Consider the following 9,412-nt stretch of genomic DNA (forward strand, 5'->3'; position numbering starts at 1 on the left):
GATAAAAATCAAATAAACTTAACATAATTTTGCTGTACATTTTTTATTATAAAAGTGCCATTGCTTCAGTTTTAACCAATTTAAATAGGTTTGATAGCTTTTCTGTTGGGTATAGCGCTAAAAAAATAAAATAAAATTTAATTTATTGGCCCAATATAGCCGATTTGATAAAAAAAATATTATTATAGGTAAATTTTACCGCTGATGTCCAGGGTACTGGCCACTTTTTATCTACCGCCGTGAAAAACAAAGTTTGAGGTAACGACAACCAGTGAAAACTCCAGTCTGTTAAATACTCCGTTCTAACAGTACCCCGATTGACCGACCTTGGAAAACTTGCTAAGGCGGTAGTACGGCATCGTATAAGTCTTAGAAGAAAACAGTACAAACTTTTTTTGTCAAATTTACTAAGGCGCCGTACTTCTAAGGTGCCGCATTAAGGCCGCATCACGATTAATAAGGTTCCGAACTAAGAAATTTGGCTACGGTGCAAATTTTGTAAGTTTTCCACTGCGCCGTATAAGTCTTAGTAAGCTTCAAAGTTTCGTCTAAGAGGGGGGGGGGGGGGGGGGGGGGCAATCAACCTGGTACACGGCTAAAGGTTAATGTCAAAAATTTTTAAGAAAGTCAAAAGTCCGTTGAAGACAGCCTAATTGGGCATCCATAAATGCATTTACTCAAATTGTTTTTTTTCAAGAACGTTGCGCAAACACGGGTGCACTACAGACTGACTAGTTGCACTAATTCGAATCGCTCGTCCAATTTGAATGGTATCCTACAAAAAAATTCAGCGGCAGTTCAATGAGAAAGCACCAACTGATTATGAGGTCATTTTGCCTTCACCCATTGAGCGAATATATATATATATTATATATATATATATATTATATATATATATATTATATATATATATATATATATATATATATATATATATATATATGTATATTATTGGCGCTTCAAATGAGCTAGAAAAGCCATCAGATAGCAAGACATAACTTTTGAAACTGAAAAAACTTGAAATTTGTCAAAACTCAAAAATGGTCAAAACTGAAAATTTTTACAAGTTGGGACCGAAAATTTGTCCACCCCCCCCCGATTTTGGGAAGGCAAAACCCGAGCAACCCGACGTTATGGCAGACGGTTAAGCTTACCTCTAAGCTACTCATGGACCTAACGAAAGTTATTGCATCAGACCCACAAGTGTGGCTATTAGCACTTATATGGTGCAAAATTGGAATTTTTTGATATTTTGTTATTTATTGTTAAATTTCTTAAGTTGTTTATTTTATGATACTTTAGATGACCATTAAAGGTCAAATACCGTACATTCGAGTCATTTAGTGCTGCGTAATAACCATCCGTGCTTATGTCAACAAAAGTAAATATTGCTGTAATTTGACATTTACTATGTAAATAATGAACTAAATCATTTTCTTGATTAACCAATCAGAGACAAGTAGCGATGATGTTATAAATGATAAATATTTGATTAATTACTTTAACCCAATAGTTTGATTAGTCAAACAGTATTGTATTTAGAACCATTAGAAACTGTTACCAAGAGCAGTTGGCTCTCATATTGACTAAAATTTCATTCTTTAACAACTTTAGTCTTTTTGTTAAGTTTTGCTAGATCTTAAGATCTTGCGGGTTAAAAGTTAGTTGAGCTGACTTAACGAGAAGTTAGCAACATTACTAGCTACTGGTTGAAGCCTTACAAACTTCAGCACGAGATTGAACATAGATTATCACTAAGGATTTTCTTAACTTCAATCAACAAAATTAAAGTTACAGTCCTTTAATACGTCCGAGCGACTAATTATTTCTGCGAGATCGTTAGTCAATCGAACCCAGTGAAGAACCAGGCCGGCGTAAAACTCGAGAACCAGGCTGTGATATATCGGTTCCGCTGAGATTCTTGAGCGGCCGCAACATTTGGTCCGCCGACCCGGACAACAACAGCAGTAGTTCGAACAACAACGAATCTTCGATTCAACCTGGTGGACCAAAACACAACCAGCAACGATGGCCAGCAAAAGTCCCAACAGACACTGGAAGACAGCTGATTGGAAGGCGAGTGGTCAACTCAAGAAGTTAGAGAAAGAGCAAGTTGATCTACTCAAGTCCTTCTCCAGATACCTCAACGAGCTAGAAGGCTTCCTGACACAAAACAAAACAATGACGGCCGAAGGTGCTTATCGATGTTTCTTCGAGACTTACGACAACTTGGAAGACAACCGACAACAGTAGAGGTTACTATTAAAACCAAAGTATTTTGAAAGCTTTGACAATGACACCAAGCGTATGTTAGAAGAAAAGAGGAAGGTCTTGCGATGGGTAGTTGACAAAGTACCAGATCTCCGAGGCATTGAAGATTGTCGCGCAATAGTCGTCGACTACCGGAAAGATACACTGAGAGAGTACAAATTATTGGGAGATTATGTTCCAATCGCGAACGAATTGTTAGAACTCGAAGAGAAATTGAAAGCAGAAAATTTAAGCGAATCCGAAAAACAGATACTGTGTGATCAGGCGGAACGGTTATTAGAAAAGCTAGATGAAATTTGTGCAGAAGCTCTTCGAATAGCGAAGACAGAAGCTTGTCACCATGGGTTTACGAATTTCAGTAATGCTAGGAGTCACTACCAAGACCTGATCAAACAGTACAGGCTCAGCAAGGATTGTGGAAACCAAACATCGTTAGTGTCAACTACATCGGCTGGTGACAAAGAACCAAACGACGAAACTGTAATTGATACAGGTAATGGAGCAAAAGAAAACGCCGAGGAGAACAACGAGGTCTCTTCCAAGCATTCTGCTACACATGGAAGCAGAAAACAACCCAGTATCGCCAACTCACGATCATCAAAAAGGCGACAGATCGAAGAAATGGAGCTCGAACACCTAAAAGCAAAGAAAGAAACAGAGCAACGACTGCGAGAGCGCCAGTTGGAGTTAGAGCAAGAGCGTGAAGAAATAGAACTTCGTCGCCAGCAAGAAGAGTTACGTTTGCAACAGCAACAACAACAACAGCGGCGAGAACAAGAGTTACAACAACAGCAACAAGAGCAAGAGTTACGTCTGAGGATGCAATAGCAAGAAGACGAACTGCGTTTTCGACAGCATGAGCGAGCCCTCGAAAACGAAAGAAAGAAAGCAGAGGAAGAAGAAGGACAAAGACGTGTGAAACTTGAGCTGACCAAAGGAAGCTCAAGAGCATCCGGATCAGTGGCAGATGAGATAGAAAGTGTTGGATCAAAACGAAATCAAGAAAGGACAGCAAGGTGGGCAGAAGCAGGGGCTGAACAGTCTGTCCCTCAACGGCCACTCTCTCCAAATGTTGTTATCGACCCTCCAACGAATGTCACCAAGGACAGAGCTGACAAACGTTTCAGCACCTACCCGAAAACTACCCCGCTGTTCCAACCAGGCGAAAGGCTTTTCTCAACGCAACTGGCTGAACCGAGCATTCTCAAGGAACCAGATGTTCGTAAACCAATTAGAGTAACGGACCCACCAGCACCACCGTTGACATGGACGACGTTTCAGCAGCAGCGAACGTCAGCAGTTCGAGACAGAAACAGGAGTCAGAGTCCCATTAACAACTTTCGGAACAGGTCTGCCAAGAGCAGAAACAGGATCACAATGAATCACACCACTCCCCAAGTAATCTACCAACCAGTACCAAGCAGTGGTGCCAGTGGCTTGCCAAAACTAAAACTGACTGAGTTTTCAGGAGACCCACTGGAGTGGCCAGAGTGGTCAGGTCTTTTTGATGTTGTTGTTCATCAAAAGCCAATCAGCGATACAGAAAAGATGCAATACCTCAAGACCAGTCTCACGGGTCAAGCAAAGGCGGCAATATTGGGAATGGGATTCAGCTCGCAATCATACTATCACGCTTGCGATATACTCTGTGAGAAGTACGGCAGATCAGATTTCATAGTCAACGCGCAATTCAAGAAAATACATACTCATCCTCCAGTTCGGCATGACGATTCTACGAGCATTGTTAAATTCGCAAATGTGGTTAGAAATGTGGTGAACACCTTGACTCAACTTGGATACACATGAGATCTAGAAGCAGAAGCAGGGCTAAGTTCAACAACGAGAAAACTTTCTTTGCAATTGAGAGAACAGTGGTTGCAGTATATGCAAGATCATCGACTACTGAGAGGTAACCTGATTATTTTCAAGGAGTGGCTTGCCTCCAAAGCTGCAATTCATGAGAACTTGTTAGCACAGACAAACTCGTCGTTTGACAGAAACAAATTTCAAAGCCGTGATAAACCGAAGACGAGTACCTTTGCTTCAAACGCTGAAGAGTCAAGCAGACCCAAGAATTTCGAATGTCCCTTCAAAGACGGACAACATCCGATTTGGACGTGTGAAAAGTTCAAATCACTGAAAGTAAATGAACGACGAGAGTATGTCCAGAAGTTCCGACTGTGTTTCAAATGTTTGAAACCAGGCCACATGTCGAAGGACTGCAAAAGCAGGACATGCAGTGTACCCAGCTGTGGAAGACGACACAACAGGCTTTTGCACAGTGAACTACCGAAGCAGGAAACTACAAAGAATGTCTCAGATGCTACAATGGCAGTAGCAAATAACATCACCCAAGGAGGACTTCCAGTGGTACGAATCAAGCTGACAAACAGAGACTTAAGCCTAAATGTACTAGCAATGTGTGATTCGGGTTCCTCAATCTCATTTGTGGACAAATCAGTGGTGTCAAAACTCCAACTCCAAGGCCGAAAAGCATCTCTATCAGTAGCAGGGATCCATGGCTCACAAGATGTCAAGACTGAAATAGTGCCGATAGCTGTTTCAGCGCATGAGAAGTCTCAACCACTGACAACAGTGCAATTCTATGTGCACGAGAAACTGAAATCGGGGGACCAGATTGTGGAACTGCAAGAGTTGAAAGACCGTTACCCACATTTGAGAAATTTGCCAGATCAGAGCTACAATCTAAACGATATTCAAGTGATTCTTGGACAAGATTGCTACGACATTCATCACCCTTTTGAATTCAAGAAGTCAGAAGACAAAGCTGCACCATGGGCAGTGAAATCAAAGGTTGGTTGGGCTTTAAGTGGACCCCTACCAGCGAAGCAAGCAGCAACTCTTGCGACCACAGCAACATCAATTTCAGATGACAAATTAGCAAACCAGTTGAGTAAGTGGTGGGATATCGAGTCCTACGCTTCAAACTGCGATGTCACCGGTCATTCGAAAGAGGAACAACGAGCAATCAAGGCGTTGGAACAAACGACCCGATTCAACGGTGAAAGATACGAAGTTGGACTTCTGTGGCGATAGGACGAAGTGAAGTTACCCAACAACTTCTACTCTCAATGGGGCAACTCAAGTCCTTAGAACGACGCCTGCAGAAAGACGAAACGCTAAAAAAGCGCTACCAAGAAACCATCGACACAGATGTCAACGCTGGATACGTTCGGAAAGTAGATCAGGCTGAACTGAATGAAACCAAAGACAAACTGCAATGGTATTTACCACATCATCCCGTCATAAACCCGAACAAACCCGAAAAAGTCAGAAGAGTGTGCAACGCAGCAGCAAAGTATCAAGGTGTAGCCCTAAACGACAAACTTCTACCTGGGCCAGACCTGCTGCAGAGTTTGATCGGAATCATATTTTGCTTCCGAGAACAACAAATAGCCTTATCAGCCGATATAGAAGCAATGTTTCTTCAAGTAGCTGTCCCAAAGGATGACAGCCGATGTTTACGATTCCTCTGGAGAGAAGATCCACAGCGGAGAATAGAAATCTACGAGTACACACGACACGTTTTTGGGGCGAAAAACTCGCCGACTTGTGCAAATTACGCCTTGCACCAAGTGGCGAAAGATAATGCAGTCAACGACGAAAATCTTGTCAAAGCTGTCCAGCGAAACTTCTACATGGATGACTTCCTCAAGTCAGTCAGAACACCTCAAGAAGCGATTGAAATTTATCAGAAAGTCAGAGACATCCTCATCAAAGTTGGATTCAAGTTGACGAAATGAATAACAAGTGACGAAGAAGTCAAGTCACACATTCCAGAGACAGACAGATCAAAGAAAGTTGTGAAAACTTTCGAAGCAGAACCACAATCATCCTCAATCCTAGGACTCAACTGGAATGTGGACACAGACAGTCTCATAGTCTGTCGTGGAACTGAGCAAGAAGTTCCAGCAAAAATAACTCTTGCATCTGGGCAGCAATGGGACAAGCATGGGACAAAGAGTTGTCAGCAGAACACTCAAAACTGTTCAGTGGTTGGTGCTCTGAGTTGAGAGAAATAAGGACAATGTCAATAAATCGACTTTATTTTGAAAACGGATGCACAAACTTGAGAGTACACATCTTTACAGATGCATCAGAGGAAGCAATGTGCATCGTGGCATATCTGCAAGATGAAGCAACGCTAAAACTGACATATGTAATAGGGAAATGTCGTGTGGCACCCATCAGACATATGACGGTACCGAAATTAGAAACTCAAGCCGCAGTCTATGGAGTTCGTCTCAGAAAGCAGATACTCAATGAACATGATGTCACAATTGACAAAATCTATCATTGGACCAACTCATCAACAGTGCTACAGTGGCTACAGGCAGCGCACAAGAAACAACAAGTATTGGTTGCGAACAGAGCAGCGGAAATATTGGAAAACTCATCGATGGATCAATGGAGACACGTCAAAGGTGTCGAAAACCCTGCCGACATCGGAACCAGAGGAATGTCCATCGAAGGCCTCAAGGAGTCCCTATGGCTAAACGGGCCAGCATGGCTCCAGGCAGATGAGGAAAAGTGGCCAAAGCTGTGGTGCCAAGTGAATGAACTCGAGCCTTAGCAGGTTATGAGTACTGTAGCAACGGAAACAAAACTAGACCAAATATTTGACTGGAGACGATACAATTCCTTCAACCGAATTAGAAACTTCATTTCCTACTGCATGAGGTTCAAGACAAAGCAGAAGGGTCCCCTCAAAGCAGACGAAATTCATCAAGCAGAGCAAATACTGTTTCGATTTGTTCAAAACGAAAGCTTCCCGAATGTTTCGAAGTCTATAGCAAACAGCAAAGAAATCTCCAAAACTTTAAACATTGCCAAATTGCCACCCTTCATAGAGGAAGATGGAACAATTAGAGTAAAAGGCCGACTGAAGCATTCAAACCTTGACTACAATGCAAAACACCCAATATTGTTAACAGCAAAACATCCAGTTGTAGAACTTCTGTTGGAGAAAGCACATCAAGACAACCTACATGAGGGCACAGAATATGTGAGAAACATGCTCCAACAAGAATACTGGATCATCGGGCTGAGAAATGCATTAAGGAAAATCAAGTCGAGATGCATCAGATGCAGACACAGGAACGCCAACCCAATTCACCCACCGATGGCAGATCTACCCCGAGAACGACTTGATGAACATGTGTTCCCATTCACTCATACCGGAGTCGACTACTTCGGACCCTTCGAAGTCAAGTTCCTACGAAGTAACTTGAAGAGATGGTGCTGCCTCTTCACTTGCCTGACAACGAGAGCAGTACACATTGAAGTTGCTCAGTCATTGGACACCGAGTCATGTCTAGCTGCAGTGACAAGATTCATTGCAAGACGTGGCTACCCAAATACCATCACAACGGAACAATTTTGTTGGAGCAACCAATGAGCTGAAAGCATTTATGAACGAGTGAGACAAAGCTAAGATTGAGAGTGACTTAGCACAGAAAAAGATTGTTTGGAAATTCAACCCTCCCGGAGCTCCTCACTTTGGTGGAATCTGGGAAAGACTGGTTCAAAGATGCAAGAAGGTCATGATTGCAATCTTGGACAACAGAAGCCTCACCGACGAGGTACTCAGTACAACAATGTGTCTTGTAGAGCAGACTCTCAACGCAAGACCCCTGACGGCAGTAAGTGACGACCCTGAAGATTTGACAGCACTCACACCTAATCATTTCTTGCTAGGACGAGAAAACGCGAGTGCACCATTCATGCCATCCAGTGAACGCTACCATGACCTGAGAAAATCATTCAAAAGGGCTCAAGCATATGCCGAGATGATCTGGAAAAGATGGACTCGCGAATATCTTCCACAATGGAACCAGAGATCGAAGTGGTCAAAAGAACATGTGCGAAACCTGAAAGAAGGCGATTTAGTGTGGCTAGTAGATGACTCTGTGAAACGCTGTGAATACAAACTTGGACGAATCATTGAGATCTTCACTGGCAACGACGGAGTTGTGAGATCAGCGAGAGTCAAAATGGCACATGGAGAGCTAAACCGGCCAGTCGTGAAGTTAGCGCCAGTATTCTACGATGGTGTTTCCGAGATCGAAAACAGGGCCGGCGATGTTGGCGCCACTTCAAATGAGCGATAAAAGCCATCAGATAGCAAGACATAACTTTTGAAACTGAAAAAACTTGAAATTTGTCAAAACTCAAAATTGGTCAAAACTGAAATTTTTTACAAGTTGGGACCGAAAATTTGTCCACCCCCCCAGATTTTGGGAAGGCAAAACCCGAGCAACCCGACGTTATGGCAGACGGTTAAGGTTACCTCTAAGCTACTCATGGACCTAACGAAAGTTATTGCATCAGACCCACAAGTGTGGCTATTAGCACTTATATGGTGCAAAATTGGAATTTTTTGATATTTTGTTATTTATTGTTAAATTTCTTAAGTTGTTTATTTTATGATACTTTAGATGACCATTAAAGGTCAAATACCGTACATTCGAGTCATTTAGTGCTGCGTAATAACCATCCGTGCTTATGTCAACAAAAGTAAATATTGCAGTAATTTGACATTTACTATGTAAATAATGACCTAAATCATTTTCTTGATTAACCAATCAGACACAAGTAGCGATGATGTTATAAATGATAAATATTTGATTAAATACTTTAACCCAATAGTTTGATTAGTCAAACAGTATTGTATTTAGAACCATTAGAAACTGTTACCAAGAGCAGTTGGCTCTCATATTGACTAAAATTTGATTGCTTAACGACTTTAGTCTTTTTGTTAAGTTTTGCTAGATCTTAAGATCTTGCGGGTTATAAGTTAGTTGAGCTTACTCAACGAGAAGTTAGCAACATTACTAGCTACTGGTTGAAGCCTTACAAACTTCAGCACGAGATTGAACATAGATTATCACTAAGAATTTTCTTAACTTCAATCAACAAAATTAAAGTTACAGTCCTTTAATACGTCCGAGCGACTAATTATTTCTGCGAGATCGTTAGTCAATCGAACCCAGTGAAGAACCAGGCCGGCGTAAAACTCGAGAACCAGGCTGTGATGTATCGGTTCCGCTGAGATTCTTGAGCAGCCGCACTGCAGACTGACTAGTTGCACTAATTTGAATCGCTCGTCCAATTTAAATGG

The sequence above is a fragment of the Convolutriloba macropyga genome, chromosome 12 (assembly GCF_964194025.1).
Source record: "Convolutriloba macropyga chromosome 12, txConMacr16.3, whole genome shotgun sequence".
NCBI lineage: Eukaryota > Metazoa > Xenacoelomorpha > Acoela > Convolutidae > Convolutriloba > Convolutriloba macropyga.